Here is an 18,924-nt window from a genome sequence, read left to right as displayed (position 1 = left end):
AATCGAAATTGACTTCTAAAATAAGACAAGTGTGTGTAAAGTGTGCAACTAAAATAACAATGCGGAAAGTAAACAACACACAGATTTTTGTTGACGAAGTGGAAACTCAATTAAGAGAAAAACCACTCCAGGGCAGCCAAACCCAAGAATTCCACTATTCAGAAGACAAAGCTAGATACAAGATAGTAACACTCACATTAACCCGATGCAGTGGTCGTACCTTAGTCTCTAACGTGTAGCCCAACACGAATGCTTTCCAACCAGGTCTCCTACCTGAAGGGGTCTTCAATGGAATCCTTTACCTTAGGGCCAACCCCTAAGATAGACTTCAGATGTAGTGTATCACACTTGTGACGGCTTCAGAGGGATCTTGAACTTCTCTGAGCTCTTGTGGAATTCAATATCGAATTCTTGCAGTTCTCAATGCCTAGGGGCCTCTATTTATAGGCTGAGGTGCAGAATGGGCGACTGCTGTAATATGTACGGACGCCGTCCGGACGGACAACTGTGCTACAGGGTTTTCTGAAAACTCCTCTGAAAAATTTTTCCTGTTTGAGAGCCGCGTCTGGACGGTTAGACACTGACGTCCGGACGGTCGCACGTCAGCTGCAAGTAATTTCCATATAAGGCTTCGCGCGTCCGGACCATGGTGGATGAGCGTCCGGATGGCTGAACTTCAACACGCAATTTCCATATCAGTTATGTGCGCGTCCGGACCATGAAGGGCAGGCGTCCGAACGGTTGAAGTCGAATCGGCAATTTCCATATTAGTTGCACGCGCGTCCGGGCCAAGGCTGATTGACGTCCGGACCGTGATATTTGAATTGCAATTCTTGCCTTATGGAGACGCGCGTCCGGACGGGACACGAACATCGTCCGGGCGGATGTATCGATCTTCTCTTATTCTGAACTTGGATAGAATCTGAAGCTGGTCGATCACTGAAGGTCGTCCAGACGGGCTGCTGAGACGTCCGGACGTATGCAAGCCGGTACAGAAGCTTCTCGATACAGTATAGGGTCCGGACGGTATGGCACGTCGTCCGGACGGCTGGAACGGTTGACAGATGGGCGTCCAGAAGGGATGGCTTGATCGTCCGGACGACTGACAGGGATCTTGAATTCTTCTGACTTGCAGGAAAAATCTTCTGACATCACTCTGAATAGTGGAATCCCTGTTTACAACATCTTTTACATACAAGTGTTTTTGTCCATACACAAAATGAGGCCAATAAATCTAACAAACTCCCCCTTTGGCCATTCTGGGACAAAAAAAAACTTGACCGGTTTGGAAATACATTCCCGGTCCAAATCAAAAATTACTCTCCCTTTTTGTCACAAAGGGACAAAGGGTAAAACAGAGTAATAAAATCCAAATATAATAAAATAAAAATTACTCCCCCTAACGGTCTTAGAAGGACCTGGGTAAACAGAGTAATATAGATCCAAGTGTTTAACAGAACAACATAAAAATAAACCAAAAAGTCTCAAAAAGAAACAACAAGTAAAATAAAACAGAGGGAAACTCAAACATCCTCTGCCATAGGTGTAGTCCTGGGAGCCCGACGTACAGTCCTGGGAGCTGTAGCCTTATCATCACTTCTATCTGGATGATGGGCTTGGAGGCACTCCTGAATGTCCAAATGGGTTTGCTCCACCCGCTTGTTGATGGACCTCACTTCCAGCTGCATAGGCGTGATGGACTGCTGCATGGTGGACATAGTCACCTGCATATTGCTCATCCCCCCTGAAGGGCAGCAAGGGCCTCCATAATCTAAGAAACATTGACCTTCGGCTTAGACGGCGAGACGGTATGAGAGGATGAAGCCATGTCTGGAAAAGCAACTAGCATGGTGGCAGGCATGTCATCATCAGAATCCTCTCTCCGCAGCTGCGCATTTGACTTCATCAATGTATGTTTGCTGATGGGCTGCTGAATCTTCATCTTGGGCTCTCCAGTAATGATGATGCCGGACTGAAGAATGATCTGAGTGAGCAGGTAGCCAAATGGGGACTGGTATGATGCTCATCACGAGCCTCTAACATCACAGTCATAATATGCTTGCACAGGCAGAATGGCAAGCAGAGGTGAATGGCATACACAAACTGGGCCTTCTTCAGAGTCAGATCACTACGCCTGGCAATTGGCCAAAGGTTGTGTTGCACTATCTTGGCCAGTAAGCGAGGAGAGGGAGACAATGCGCCGATCCGGATGGTGGTAGCACGCTCTTCTCCCTGTGGAACGGCATGGAAGAACTCTCGAAGCTCATCTAGGGAGGGAGGTAGCACCACCTCATTGTATGGACTGCTGGGTAAATCAAGAACAGGTACCCTAATGAAGTGACTGATGATCTGGGGATCAACAGTGATAATATGGCCATCAACAGTGGACTGTAGTACCACCCCACGGTCATCATCCTGAACCACCTCCATGTTGGCATAGAACAGCCTGACCAGCCTGGTGAGAACAATGCAGGCACAGGTGTAGAGGTAGCCCCAGTGATAGGTTTGGATAGTCTCATAGATACTATCCAATGGAGGCACCATGATGTCGGCACGGACCACATTCCCCTCAGCAATGACATTACGGTCCATGATCTTGGCTTGGATTGCACTTCTTTCTTCCTCTGTCCTCTTTCGAACCCTTCGCTGGGAATTGATTGCAGACATGATGCTGCAAAAGAGCCAACAAGAATTTTGCCAAAAACAAATAATCCAAAAAAAATATTCTTGTTAGGTAAAAATTTGGATAGAGCAACAGCAGTTTAAAGAACTTGCATAACAATAAGATCATAAAAATCAAAATGTAGTCCTAAAAACATCAACACAAATAAACCCAATATGGCAGATCTAAGTTCTTTATAGATACAAATATTCCTAAAGAAACCAACATTCTAACAATTTTAAAAAAAAATTGAAGAGAAAAATGTTAAAAGAAATACCTAGAATGAGAAATAATCCACAAAAAGACAAGGAGCAACAAAAAGTTAAAAAGCTCACAAAATTTTCGCACTAGCGGCCAAAAAGAGAGATTGTGTGGGGTATGGAGGAAAAAACAGCGAACTGGGCCTTTTATAGCCACTGTGGGGTCCCCGTCCGAACGGTGAATTAATGCGGTCCGGACGCGCGCTGCCTCGGAAAGGAGCAGACTGGTTGTGCGCGTCCGGACGATTTAAAGTAACCGTCCGCACGATGATAGCCGTGTGCCTCCGGACGTAAAACAATTCCTGTCCGGACGTCTAGGCTCCATACAAGTCCGGACTTTCAGGGAATACCATCCGGACTACCATGCTCCACCCGTCCGATTGCCAAGAGAGACCGTCCGGACACTCCACATTGAAACACCAGAAAAACTGAGGAAATTTTACAGAATCAAATTTTCTCAAGTCAGTGTCAGAACACGCATGTATAATCAACTGATAACACAATCAGAGAACATCTCAATAACTAAATAGAGATATAAAGGAGAGTTGAGATTTCAATTAGCACAAACATTTTTCCTCATCATAGAAAATTCAAATAGACAACTCAACTTATGCAATGCGTGTGTGTGTGAAGACTTAAACCACAAGGTATGACTTTCAATGACATGACAAAGAGCAACCAGATTTCCTAGATAAGAGAGAAAATTTGCAACAGATTAGCCAAAAGTCAAACCTTATAACTTACTAAGGCCTAGCCACCCTCATCTGATACACTCCCCCTAAGATGGAACACCTAATTGATTTACTTGTACCATGAAGGACAACGTAAATGTTTTACTTGCACGTAGAGGGCAAGGCATAAAGCAAATGTAGCATATAAACAGTGAATATATACTTTAAAGCATAGATTTTATACGATTAACTGCTTGTTTCTTATGGTGCTGCAAACTATAGGGAATGCCAGAGTTTATAGGTGCTAGCATGTGGTCAATTTGGTCATCTTATCAAAAAAACTTCTTCTCTTATCCAGAATTTCTAGAAACAAAAAGGTTAGAGAAGGAAAGATGTACCTTATAGGAGAGTCGTAGATAGTGCACATTTTTCATCGCATGAGGATAATAAGCTATCAATCAAAACAAGTGAGCAGGAAACCTTTGCATATGTCAGATTTGTGTTCTCAACCATATGTAATAATAATTCATCCATGCATAGTGAACTAATAAACCAAGTAAAATGCATGAGAGAGCTGACATACCTTAGAAAGGACCAACCTGCTACAACCTCCCAAATTTTATTTATTTATTTATTTTTTTTTTAAAAAAAGAAAACAAACAAAACATGCAATATGGAAATGACATCATATGCAAAGGCAAGATCAAACCTGTGGATGCTCAATGATGCCAATACAGAAAAACAGTCGCTCGACCTGCTTTTTTTGTCTTCCCTAAAAAATTCCTGCAAAGTTCTCTCAAGAGACATAGGGGGCAAACACAACTGGTTCCTAGATTGCATATAAATATGTATCAAGTTAAGATAAGCAATCAAACCTGATGCCATAGGATTAGGAACCAAATCCTAGGCATAAACACCCGAATCTGCTAGGTGCGTTGCTTCCCCCTTATGGGGTGACTGTCCTTCTCGACCCAAGCCTGCCTTCCAGTGGGTGGTTGCTGGTAGGACTGCACCATCCACTCCATCATGTTCTGCATCCAGATAGGAGGCTCACTGGAGTATTGCTCTTCTTTCATCTTCTGAGGCCTTCTAAACTGCTTGGGTTTGCTCTTGTAGGTGCCACTGTGATTGGCTGGTACAAACCGATGCTGAGGCCGCTGATGCTGAGGAGCATGAGACCATGGGGCTTGATACTGATGCCTTGGTGCTTGTCCCCATGGTGCTTGGTAAGACGCCTGATGCCATGGAGCCTGATGTTGGACTACAGGTCTAGTGCCATAATGAGCTTGTCTGGGCACTTCTTTCATGGCTTTGGCCTTTTGTGCTTTCAGGAGGGAGCACTGAGGGTGAACATGCCCACTGAGAACGCAGTGATCGCAAATGGGAGGTCTTCTGATGGAATGAGGCTCCTGAGTGCCTGGTGATGTGAATTTTAATTGTACTCGCAAGTGCACGAATCGTTTGCAATAAAAGGTTTTACAAGTGCGAGGTCGATCCCACAGGGAATTGTGTTTTTGAAGAACAATTTTGTTTCTAAACTAATTGAATTTTAACCTAGTTCCAAAAAAAGTTTGATTTTAATAAATAAAAGAAAGAAAAAACATAAATAAAATAAAACAAAAGAAAAGATAATAAGGTTTTGGAATCCACACCCACCAAATCATAGCAACATATTATCATGTTCATCAATACACATCCGAAGTTCTCACCATACAAATCTTATGTATGCTTTACTATGCTTCAAAAAATCATTAAATCATTCAATGAATCCGTTCTTTGCACAAATCACAAAAGATATCCGATTTTAACCAAATCATCAAATGTATCTGTAGAACGAAACACAATGAATATCCAACGTTTTGATAAATAAAAACCCAAGCAATCAATTATGTGAAATTATCTCAAATCATCAAATGTATCCTTGAATCACAAAAGATATCCAAGAATCATTCCACACATTGAAAAGAAGTAAAACATAGGAAAAATTAAACCAAATAAAATTGTATAGTATAAACTTACATGAAAATATTGTTGCTCTTCTTCAATAGTGAGGCTTCATCCTCAACCTTAGTTGAAAAACTAGCTACACATGACTATTGAAAATAAAACCTAAACTAAAGAAAAGCTAAACTAAAAAGAAAAGAATATTTTGGTCTCTAGCTTCTCTATTTTTTTCTTGAGCCTTAGAGGTCTATTTATAGGGAGAAAACAAATCCTAGAAGCTCTAGAATTCCTAGAAAAATCGGAGGTTAATCTCCTAGTTTGAGTAGGAGACTCAAAACACAATCCAAGAAGGAAAAGGACTCCAAATCCGACCAAATTTGCGGTATTTTATTGCGAGGCACTTTTGGCATAGCAAACATCCGAATTAGGAAAATCCTATTTCATAAGGATTTGTAGAAAATTGAGTTAGCTTTCCTGGGAATAAATGCAAACGTGAATTGTAAAGGAGGACTTTCTGACCAACTTCAAAAGATCTTTGCAAAATGTTTTGGTCATGGGCCTTCTTCATATGAGTTTTGTACAGCTTGGCAGAGTCGTAAGCATCATTTCGCAGCTCCTCTAATTCATTGAGCTGGAGCTTCCTTTAAGAGCCAGCCTTGGTGAGATCAAAATTCAGCTGCTTGATTGCCCAATATGCTCGATGCTCCAATTCTACGGGTAGATGACAAGCTTTCCCATACACAAGTCGGTAAGGAGACATGCCAATTGGAGTCTTGAATGCTGTCCGGTATGCCCACAGTGCATCATTGAGTCACAAAAACCAATCCTTTCTTGTCGGGCTCACCGTCTTCTCTAGTATCCTTTTGATTTCTCTGTTAGATAGCTCAACTTGACCACTTGTCTGAGGATGGTAGGGAGTTGCAACTTTATGAGTAATACCATACTTCTTCATGAGTTGCTCAAAAAATTTATTGCAGAAGTGCTTCCCCCCATCACTGATAATGGCACGTGGTGTCCCAAAACGTGCAAACACATTATCCTTCAGAAATTGCAGCACAACACTATGATCATTGGTTTTGCAAGCAATAGCCTCCACCCACTTGGAAACATAGTCAACAGCCACAAGAATGTAGAGGTATCCATAAGAGTTCGGGAAGGGTCCCATGAAGTCGATTCCCTAAACATCAAAAAGTTCCGCAATCAGGATCGGGTTCAACGGCATCATATTCCTTCTTCCAATACTCCCTAGTTTCTGGCATCGCTCGCAAGCTAAACAATAGGAATGGGCATCACGAAAGATGGAGGGCCAATAGAATCCACTTTGAAAAATCTTCGCTGCGGTCTTTTTAGAACTGAAATGGCCTCCACATGCATGATCATGGCAAAAGGAGAGGACATTTTGCTGGTCACTCTCAGGAATGCACCTTCTTATAATTTGATCTGGACAATATTTAAACAGGTAAGGATCATCCCAAAAAAAATGTTTTACCTCAGCCAAGAATTTTGATCTATCGTGCTTGGTCCAATGAGAGGGCATCTGGCTGGTGACAAGATAGTTCACAATATCTGCGAACCATGGTGCATGAGTCTGGGAGATGTGCATCAGTTGTTCATCAGGGAATGTCTCAACAATGGGCACAACATCTCAGTGAAGTCTACAGTCAGCCTGGACAAATGGTCTGCTACCACATTCTCGGAACCCTTTTTATCCCGAATTTCAATGTCAAATTCTTGCAGCAATAGGATCCACCGGATGAGACGAGATTTAGCATCTTTCTTGGACAATAGATACTTCAAAGCAGCATGATCCGAGTAGACCAATACTTTAGACCCTAGCAAATAGGATCTAAACTTATCCAAAGCAAAAACGATAGCTAACAATTCCTTTTCAGTGGTAGAGTAATTAAGCTGTGCGTCATTCAGGGTCTTGCTGGCATAGTAGATGACATGAGGAAGCTTCTCCACTCTCTGCCCCAATACAGCTCCCACAGTATAATCAGAAGCATCACACATTATCTCGAACGGCACAGTCTAATTAGGTGGCTGGATGATTGGTGTGGAAGTTAAGGTCTTCTTCAGACTCTCAAAGGATGCATGACACTCTTCATTGAAATCAAATGGGGCATCTTTTGCAAGCAAATTGCACAGAGGTCTTGCTATCTTACTGAAGTCCTTGATGAATCTTCTGTAGAACCCAGCATGGCCTAGAAAGGAGTGAATCTCTTTCACTGTCCGCGGGGGTGGAAGATTGGAGATCAGATCTACCTTGGCTTTGTCCACCTCAATACCATTGTGGGAAACAACATGCCCCAAAACAATCCCCTGTTTTACCATGAAGTGACATTTTTCCCAATTTAGAACCAAATTCTTCTCCTTACATCGTACCAACACCAAGGTAAGATGGTGCAGACACTCCTCAAATGAAGATCCAAAAACAGAGAAGTCATCCATAAATACCTCAAGGTGACGTTCAACCATATCTGAGAAAATGCTGATCATACACCGTTGAAAAGTAGCAGGTGCATTGCACAAACCAAAAGGCATATGGCGATAGGCAAACGTACCGAAAGGACAAGTAAAAGTGGTCTTCTCTTGATCTTCTGGGTCCACTGGAACTTGATTGTAGCCAGAGTAGCCATCAAGGAAACAGTAATAAGCATGACCAGCTAGTCTCTCCACCATCTGATCTATGAAAGGCAGAGGAAAGTGGTCTTTCCTTGTGGCAGAGTTCAACTTTTTGTAGTCGATGCACACCCGCCATCCTGACTAAATACGAGTTGGGACCAACTCATTCTCCTTGTTCTTGATTACTGTAATTCCAGCCTTCTTGGGCACCACATGAATTGGACTCACCCATTTGCTGTCAGAGATTGGGTATATGATACCTGCATCCAAAAGTTTGATTACCTCAACTCGAACTACCTCTTGCATGGCTGGATTCAATCGTCTCTGTGGCTCACGAGAGGGTTTAGCATTTTCTTCCAGGTGAATCTTGTGCTTCACTACTGCAGGGCTGATTCCCTTTATGTCTCCAATGGACCAACCGATGGCTTCTTTATGTTCTTTCAACACATCCAGCAATTTTTGTTCTTGAGTCTCATTCAGGTCAGTGGCTATGATCACCGGTAGAGATTCAGACGGGTCAAGATATTTGTACTTCAGAGTGTCAGGTAGAGGCTTCAATTCCCACTTGGCAGGTTCAGATTCTGATGAAAATGGATCAGGGGATGATGTCTCAGTGGTTTCCCCAGTGTCAGTTTCTGTCTCAGGAGTTGAGTCCAACAAGGTGTCAGCTTGCTCAAGTAATGTGTCCAGGTCCATGTCACCTCCAAAAGTCGTAAGGCTCTTTCCCAACTGGTCTTCACTACTGGATTCATGGATAGTCTCCTCTACTAACTCCTCAATGCTACAAACACCTCTGACTCCATCATATTCAAATGGTTGTCGGCTGATATCAAAAATATTCAACTCCAGGGTCATGTTCCCAAAAGATACCTTCATTACCCCAGTTCTGCAGTTGATTAGGGCATTAGCTGTGGCTAAAAAGGGCCGCCCCAAAATTACTGGAATCTGAATCTCCATATTTATAACCGGTTCTGTGTCTAAAACAATGAAGTCTACCGGGTAGTAGAACTTATCAACTTTGATCAAAACATCTTCAATGATTCCTCTTGGGACTTTCACGGATCTGTCAGCCAGCTGAAGTGTTACCGAAGTGGGTTTGAGCTCACCTAATCCCAATTGGACATAAACTGAATGGCAAGAGATTCACACTAGCCCCCAAATCTAACAGAACTCTTTCAACTTTGCTGTCACCTATCATGCATGCAATTGTAGGACATCCAGGGTCTTTGTACTTGACAGGGATCTTACACTGAAGAATAGAACTGACCTGCTCAGTTAGGAAGGCTTTCTTGGGAACATTTGTCCTTCTCTTAATGGTTACCAAATCCTTCAGAAATTTAGCATACGAAGGCACTTGCTGAATGGCATCGAGGAAAGGAATGTTGATATGCACGTGTTTAAATACTTCCAAAATGTCATCAAACTTTGAACCTTTCTTAGGAGTCGCCAGTCTTTCTGGAAACGGAGCTTTGGGAACAAACTTCTGGGGAATCTCCTTAGCAATTGGAAAGATAGTGTCTGGTCCAAGATCTCTATCAAGCTTGTCCTGGCTTTCCTCCTCTTTTGTCGCCTCAGTGACTTCTTCCGGCATGGCCCCTTGATTATCCACTCGCCTTCCTGACCTCAAAGTTGTGATGGCTTGCATATGATCTTGCCCATGAGAAGGACCGGATGTACTCCCAATAACAAATTGCCCTTTTGGGTTAGGCACTGGTTGACTTGGGAATTTCCCTATTTCTCTTTCCCCCATTTGATTGGCTAGTTGGCCAATTTGCCCTTCTATCTTGGCAATAGCTTGATTTGAAGACATGACCTCGTTTTTAAGCTCTTGTATAGTCTGACTGTTGTTCATGGTGACCTTCTGAAGCTCTTGCATAATCTGACTGTTGTTCATGGTGACCTTCTGAAGCTCTTGTATGTTCTGGTTATTGCTCATGGTGGCACTCTTAAGCTCTTGTATATTTTGGTTGCCTGTCTGAATGAATGCTTTGACTGTGTCTTCAAATGATGAATGTGGTGCAGGTTGAGGCTGTGGCATTTGAGTGGTTGACTGGAACTGATTCTGAGCCTGTGGAGGGAATCCAGAAGAATATTGAGCATGAGCTTGATTCGAGGTTCTTCCTTGATTTTGGGGTTGATTTTGCTTCCAAGAGAAATTGGGATGGTTGCGCCACCCTGGGTTGTAAGTCTCAGTAAAAGGCCCATTTGTTGGTTTCCTGTAATCATTGAAGGCATTGACCTGCTCTGGTGGATATTCTGCACCTGACGACAGAGATGGGCAGTTCTGAGTAAGGTGCATCGGGCTAGCGCATAAATAACATACGTCAGCTTGATAAGTATTTGCTGCAATTACTGGCTTGTTCAGAGCAATGGCTTCAATCGTACGCATGATGTCCTTGAGTTGCCCCCTAATATCTTCATTGTCTCTCACCTCATAGAGTCCTTCCTTCATTGTAACCAGGCTTTTGCCTTACCATGTAGGGAGAAAGGAAATAGCCTTAGACGCACTGACTCATCTGAAAAATTTTGAAATTTGAAAGTGTTGCACCTCTCCAAAAATTCCTTTACATGAGCGTAAGGATCTTCATTCTCTAAACCATGGAAAGTAGGAAGGATTTGAATTACACTCGGCTTCAAATCAAAATGAGTAGCATTAGTAGCAGGCAACACTATGCAGGATGGAGTGTCGGTAGTGATGGGTGCAAATAATTCTCTGAGGGTTCTGGGTGGATCCCCATTCCTAAGTGGTTCTCCCATCTCAACAGACTTTTCCAACTCAGACTCTGAATTTTTCAGCAAGCTTAGATTCTCTCGAGCTGTTCTTTCGATCTCAGGATCAAAAGTGGTAAGTTCCAGATTTAAAGATCGTCGCCCAAGCATAAACAAAATGCAAAAACTAAAATAAACTAAAATTTAACTAGTAAAGAAAAATGCGAGTAGGGGAAACAGAATTCTCCAAGGACCTAGGGTTGTTCCCAGGAAAGTGAGGGGGGTCACACAGACACTCTTAAATCCCAAGACTTTCCTAGCCAAAACTTGCCTAGACACTTGGATAGTGCTGTAAGCCCACACTAGCAATTTTTTTTTTTTTTTTTTTTTTTGAAAAAAAGAAATTATTACAAGATAAAATAAATAAAAATAACTAATGAAAATTAACACAGAATCAAAAACTAACACACCAAAAATTAAAAACAAAAACTTATATGTTGACCAAAAATAAACTAAAACTAAAACTCACAAAATTGACCAAAAATAAATTTGGCAAAATTCCGCAGCTACTGAACTTATTGATGAAGCCTATGAGCAGAGGCGTATCCGAATAGTGCTACGGCAGAAAATTGAGTTGAAGGGATTGGTTGGACATCCACATGATCGAGGCAGGTATGGTAATTCTTTTTGTTATTTTATTTTTTGCATTTACTTTCTGCGTTCTTTTTACTTTTTCATTAAATTTCTTGTTATTTTATTTTTGTTTCTGACAGCATTTAACCTTTTGATGTTTGTTTTTATTAGAAAATATTGTTATTAGTTTTGTTGACAGGTGTTTTAGTGTTTAAGTTTGGGGGACGCCCTGGCCTTTTTCACACCTTGATGTTTCCTTACTTCTGGTAATGTATTTCTATACCACACATTGAGGACAATGTGTAATTCAAGTTTGGGGGTATGGAAAAACACTTTGTCTATTTGTTTGTTTGTTTGTTTATTTGTGTTTTTGTTCAAAAAAAAATAAAATTGTTTGTTTATTTGTCTTTTTCGTTTTAAAAAAAAAAAATTGTGCTAGGTTGTTGTTTGAGCATGATTACATCGTAACTGTGGTTTACATATCATTGGTTTGTTTAACATGTTGAATACTGCATGTCATTAAAATTTGAATCTTTTGACTCATCTGTTGGATTAGAGAGACTTCACTTGTTTGAATTATTTTTCACAAGCGCATTAGCATTGGTTCTATGAGGTATGAGATTTGAATTGAGGTATGTGTATCTTGAGATTTGTAGGATGATTTGTTGATGAAACCTTGGCTTAAATTCAAAAAAAAAAAAAAAAAAAAAAAAAAAAAAAAAAAAAAAGAAAAAGAAAAAAAAAAGATTTTTATCTTTTCTTTGTTTTGCTTGTTTTTATTTTCTTGGGACGATGATTCCTAGATTTATGCGCTTGTCTGCATAAATCCTTGAGAATCTTGGCATATGATGGCTCTTTGAGACATTGAAGAATCAAAACTTTGGATTCATGATGTGTCTCAAGAGGGACAATGATGAAGGAAGTGAGTACTGAAACTCATTCCTTCATCATTGTTCCTCTTGAGACACATCATGAATCCAAAGTTTTGATTCTTCAATGTCTCAAAGAGCCATCATATGCCAAGATTCTCAAGGATTTATGCAGACAAGCGCATAAATCTAGGAATCATCGTCCCAACTTTCTTTACCCAAATCACAAAAGAAATCCAATTTAAATTAAATCATCAAGTGTATTCGTAAATCACAGCAAGATATCCAATTTAAATCAAAACATCAATTGTATCCGTAGAATAAATCACAAGGGATATCCAATTTTTTTAAACAAAGAAAACCAAACACAATCAATTCTATGGAACTATCCTAAATCATCAAATGTATCATTGAATCACAAAAGATATCCAAGAATCATTCCAAAAAATTGAATTGAAGTAAAACAATTGAAAATCAAACTCAATAAAATTGGAAAATATTACATCACATGAGAATATTGTTGCTAATCATAAGTGAGGCTTCATCCTCAACCTTAGTTGAGAATTTAGCCTCTCATGGCTAAAAGTAACATGCTAACTTGAATTGAAAACATTAAAAATTAAAAGAACTTACAAGAAAAATTGTTGCAAGAAGACACCAAAATTTTGCTCTAGCCTCACACACACTTTTTCTTGAAGCTTAGAGGTCTATTTATAGGGAGAAAACAAATCATAGAAGCCCTAGAATTTCTAGTAAAATCGGAGGTTAGTCTCCTAGTTTGAGTAGGAAACTCAAAACACAATCCAAGAAGGAAAATGACTCCAAATCCGTCCAGATTTACGGTCTTTTATTGCGGAGCAATTTTTGGATAGCAAAAGTCCGAATTAAGAAAATCCTATTTCACAAGGATTTGTAGAAAATTGATCTAGCTTTCCAACGCCGCTTGATTCACTTCAATCGGATATTTGAGCTGAAAGTTATGGTCAAAATACTATGACATGTGCAGAATTTGAATTCTAATCCGATTTTGACTCCAATTAGAGAAATTCCGATTTAGTCCTCTCCTTGATTTAATTGAACATAACCACATCATCTAGGTCTTCTCAAAGTGTGCTTTCTTTCACCATAAAGCTATTGTTTTCTCTCAATGACCTACAAAATACTAAAATACCAAAACTAACAAAAAACATTAGAAAATAATAAAATTAAAGGTTTAGTAAATGCAAATTAAGGGGTTCACATATGCAATATTGGACACTCATCAAATACCCCCAAACTTACATTTTGCTAGTCCCTTAGCAAAACAAAACAAAACATAAAATGAAAGCATGAAATATAAATCATCTTTCGTGGGAGAGACGATTGCATTTAGCATATGCAACGAGCCTTTTAAACCCCTAGGAGTCTCTAGAGGACGAGTGAAGTCTCGTGAGGGTTTGCCAAGAATGATACCCACAAACATTATAAAGCATTATGTTGTTGACAAACAATGACTTCTATACAAAAACACGGTTTATACATCATGAGCAAGTTTAACAAGATGAACATCACACTCACATCATTAAGACATCAAAAATCATTTAACACATAGTTGAAAAATTGAGACAACTCATGCTCAAATAAGTGTAAAGTGAGATTAATATAGATTCATGAGGTTTCAATTTTTCTCAAAGCTTGTGTACCCCAAAATTCATAGGAATCTTGTCAGATGAAACAACCAAGGCTTAAATCAAAAGAGGTTTTTTTTTTTTTTTTAATAGGCTGTGCAATGTCTGACTCCCTTAAGCTCTCTAATTGACCTATGTAACGAGTGTTGGGCCAATGACTCCCAAACCAGATGGTTTCAGGGCACTAGATGTAGAAACATCCTAAAGGCTTAATTACTAAGTCAAAAAGGTTACGAAGTCAAACTAACCATACGATTAACCAAATTGATTTTTCTCATTTTTTTACGCGAACACTCAATGCTTAGTGAGGCAAGAGGCCCGGTTACTCAATGAGAAGTCAAACTGGTGACATTATTGTTTTTTTCTTTTCTTTTCTTTTCTTTTTTTTTTTTTTTTTTTTTTTTTTTAATTTAAGCCAAGGTTTCATCAACAAATCATCCTACAAATCTCAAGATACACATACCTTAATTCAAATCTCATACCTCATAGAACCAATGTTAATGTGCTTGTGATAAATAATTCAAACAGGTGAAGTCTCTCTAATCCAACAGATGAGTCAAAAGATTCAGATTTCTAATGACATGCAGTATTCAACATGTTAAACAAACCAATGATATGTAAACCACAGTTGTGATGTAATCATGCTCAAACAACAACATAACACAATTTTTATTTTTTTGAAAAGATTTTAGAACAAAAAGACAAATAAACATTGTTTTTTTTTTTTTTTTTAGATCAAAAAGACAAATAAATAAATAAACAAATAAACAGAGTGTTTTTCCATACCCCCAAACTTGAATTACACATTGCCCTCAATGTGTAGTTTAGAAATACATTACCAGAAGTAAGGAAACATCAAGGTGTGAACAAGGCCAGGGCGTCCCCCAAACTTAAACACCAAAACACCTGTCTACAAAACTACCAGCAATATTTTCTCATAGAAACAAACATCAAAAGGTTAATTGCTGTCAGTTCAAAAAATAAAATGACAAGAAATAAAATGAAAATAAAATAAAAAAACTCAAAAATTAAATGCAGAAAATAAAATAACAAAAAGAATTACCATACCTGCCCCGATCATGTGGATGTCCAATCAATCCCTTCCACCCTTTCTTCTTTAAAATTTGATAGTACTCTGAAAGGATATTTCCCCATCGTAGATAGCCAACTTGCTTGCTTAGAAATATTTTCTTGGGACGATGATTCCTAGATTTATGCCATTGTCTGCATAAATCCTTGAGAATCTTGGCATACGATAGCTCTTTGAGACATTGAAGAATTGAAGCTTTGGATTCATGATGTGTCGCAAGAGGGATAATGATGAAGGAATAAGCTTCAGTACTCACTTCATTGTCATTGGATGGACTTGTATCTGCTGGGGGCTCAATTTTTTCTTCATGTTCAACTTGTTCCTCTTGTTCAATTTGGTCTCTGTGTTCAATTTGCTCATCTTTCTCTTCTTGTTCCTCTATGTGCTCAATTTGGTCCATCTGCTCAATTTGCTCCTTTTTGTGCCCAATTTGCTCCTCTTTTCCTTCTTTCTCATTGTGCTCAATTTGCTCCTCTTTTCCTTCCTCCTCATTGTTATCAATTTCATTACTCTCGAGTATGATGGTGTCAGGGACATGCTCATAACAAGAATGGCTAGCATCATCCTCATCAATCATGTAGTGCCCTTCAGCCATCAACTGACTTTGAAGCTCTTCTTCCTCCATTCTGTTGAATTCAGCAACCAGATAATCAATATGTCCTTCTATCTTGGCAAGATTCTGTATATTCTCGTTATCGCTTATAGAGGCGGTCTTAAGCTCTTGCATAATCTGGTCGTTGCTCATGGTGACACTCTTAAGCCCTTGCATCATCTGGTTGTTGCTTATGGTTACCTTCTTAAGCTCTTGTATATTTCGGTTGCTTGTCTGAATGAATGCTTGGAGTGTTTCTTCCAATGATAATCTTTGTGCCGGATAATTGTAGGATGAAGGAGGGAAAGATTGGTGATTGATCTGCGGATACTCGGGATGGTGCAGATCATGGTATTAGGGACCACAATTTCCCATGGCTTGAGCTTGCCACGAGAAATTAGGATGGTTCCTCCAGTCCGAATTGTAAACATTGGAATTTGACTCAAATTCCGGGTTGGAGAAATTTGTGTTCATTTGATCATATGAAAAATTGGAGCCTCGTCCCCAGGATGGACAATTACTAGAACTGTGATAAGGATTGGAGCAATATGAACAAGGTTTATGTGGGTAACAATTGTGAGTATAGTTGATAGGAGCAGGTGTCCTACCACTAGGCGAAGCATGTTGTGTAGAAAAATTATTATAATTATTATAAGAAAAATCCATGCTTCGTTCTCACTTTTTAACATGCAAATATCCCACATAAAACATCAACCAATTTTTTTTTTTTTTTTTTTTTTTTTTTTTTTTTTTTTTTTTTTTTTTTTTTTTTTAAGAAAAAGGAATAACAAAAACAAATTGCAAATAAATAAATAAATCCTAATTATAACTAGTAGAAAGATAAAATCAATTTAAAAATAAACAGTTTTCAAAAATTCAAACAATTCCCCGGCAACGACGCCAAAAACTTGATGTGAAAATTTTAATTACTCGCAAGTGCACGAATCGTTTGCAGTTAATGGATTGCAAGTGCGAGGTCGATCCCACAGGGAACTGCGTTTTTGAAGAACAATTTTGTTTCTAAACTAATTGAATCTTAACCTAGTTCCAAAAAAAGTTTGATTTTAATAAATAAAAGAAAGAAAAAACATAAATAAAATAAAACAAAAGAAAAGATACTAAGGTTTTGGAATCCACATCCACCAAATCATAGCAACATATTATCATGTTCATCAATACACATCCGAAGTTCTCACCATACAAATCTTATGTATGCTTTACTATGCTTCAAAAAATAATTAAATCATCAAGTGTATTCGTAAATCACAGCAAGATATCCAATTTAAATCAAAACATCAATTGTATCCGTAGAATAAATCACAAGGGATATCCAATTTTTTTAAACAAAGAAAACCAAGCACAATCAATTCTATGGAATTATCCTAAATCATCAAATGTATCATTGAATCACAAAAGATATCCAAGAATCATTCCAAAAAATTGAATTGAAGTAAAACAATTGAAAATCAAACTCAATAAAATTGGAAAATATTACATCACATGAGAATATTGTTGCTAATCATAAGTGAGGCTTCATCCTCAACCTTAGTTGAGAATTTAGCCTCTCATGGCTAAAAGTAACATGCTAACTTGAATTGAAAACATTAAAAATTAAAAGAACTTACAAGAAAAATTGTTGCAAGAAGACACCAAAATTTTGCTCTAGCCTCACACACACTTTTTCTTGAAGCTTAGAGGTCTATTTATAGGGAGAAAACAAATCATAGAAGCCCTAGAATTTCTAGTAAAATCGGAGGTTAGTCTCCTAGTTTGAGTAGGAAACTCAAAACACAATCCAAGAAGGAAAAGGACTCCAAATCCGTCCAGATTTACGGTCTTTTATTGCGGAGCAATTTTTGGATAGCAAAAGTCCGAATTAAGAAAATCCTATTTCACAAGGATTTGTAGAAAAATTGATCTAGCTTTCCAACGCCGCTTGATTCACTTCAATCGGATATTTGAGCTGAAAGTTATGGTCAAAATACTATGACATGTACAGAATTTGAATTCTAATCCGATTTTGACTCCAATTAGAGAAATTCCGACTTAGTCCTCTCCTTGATTTAATTGAACATAACCACATCATCTAGGTCTTCTCAAAGTGTGCTTTCTTTCACCATAAAGCTATTGTTTTCTCTCAATGACCTGCAAAATACTAAAATACCAAAACTAACAAAAAACATTAGAAAATAATAAAATTAAAGGTTTAGTAAATGCAAATTAAGGGGTTCACATATGCAATATTGGACACTCATCACCTGGAACATCATCGTTGACCTTTTCCTTCTTTTTATCTTCAACAGTGGGAGGAGGCTCTGGGACTGTAGGTTTCACAAACACAGTCTTTGAGGAAGAAGGAACATTAGAAGAGGGAGCTACATACCCGAGGCCAGTCTTGTCATTTGGGCTCTTCTAGATAAACAGCATACGAGTCAACTTCTCATCAGTGACTCTCTCTAGATGGAGTTGCGTCTTTAGTAGCTTTTCCTCGAGCTCTTGTACTTTGAGCAGCAATGAACTCTTCTCGGTCTGCAAACTATTCAGATCATTAAGGTGCTGCTTCCGGCCTTCCCTCAGCTTCTCATACTCTATGTAGAGTGTCTTGTAGGCCTCCTTGAGCTCTTCCTCATTATCGCTATGCTCTGAGTAATACGAGTCTTCTTCTTCAACGTGTGGGGCTACAAGGGCCAAAAATTTTTCAGACTCTGGAGCTTCTTCTTCTGACTCATCACTGAGAGTCACATTGTATGCTTTCCCCTTGCCCTTTTTAAGATTCCCGCAATCGTCCCGGATATGCCCAAAGCCTGAGCATTCAAAACATCGGGGTCCTCTGGGATCTTTCTTATCTTCTTCCTCTGGTTTAGCTTCTTTGGGAGATTTCTTTACTCTTTCAGAAAACTTCTTCTTGAACCGATCATCTTTCATCAGTCTTCAGAAATTTTTGGCTAGCCACAGCCTTTTCTTCATCCTCAGATTCATCTTCAGATGATTCTTCTACCTTCTTCTTGGAAGCCTTTACAACAATAGTCTTCAACTTCTTGACCGGGGGCAGAGACAGCTCATATGCTTGAAGAGATCCCACCAGCTCTTCAATCTTCATCTCCTCAAGATCCTTGCTTTCTTCAATGGTGGTCACCTTGATTCTGAAACGCTCAGGCAAAGATCTTAGAATCTTTCTGATGAGTTTTACATCTGAGATGGG

The 18,924-nt window shown here is 39.1% G+C and overlaps 1 pseudogene; it reads right to left on the bottom strand.

Moving 5' to 3' along the window:
- Window positions 1–1,938: 1,938 nt before the first annotated feature.
- On the bottom strand, window positions 1,939–10,614 carry LOC133852539 (uncharacterized; annotated as a pseudogene).
- Window positions 10,615–18,924: the final 8,310 nt, after the last annotated feature.

Source organism: Alnus glutinosa, chromosome 12, assembly GCF_958979055.1.
Source record: "Alnus glutinosa chromosome 12, dhAlnGlut1.1, whole genome shotgun sequence".
Lineage (NCBI taxonomy): Eukaryota > Viridiplantae > Streptophyta > Magnoliopsida > Fagales > Betulaceae > Alnus > Alnus glutinosa.
The sequence above is the reverse complement of the archived record's forward strand: the minus strand, read 5'-3'. Positions and strand labels throughout refer to the sequence as shown.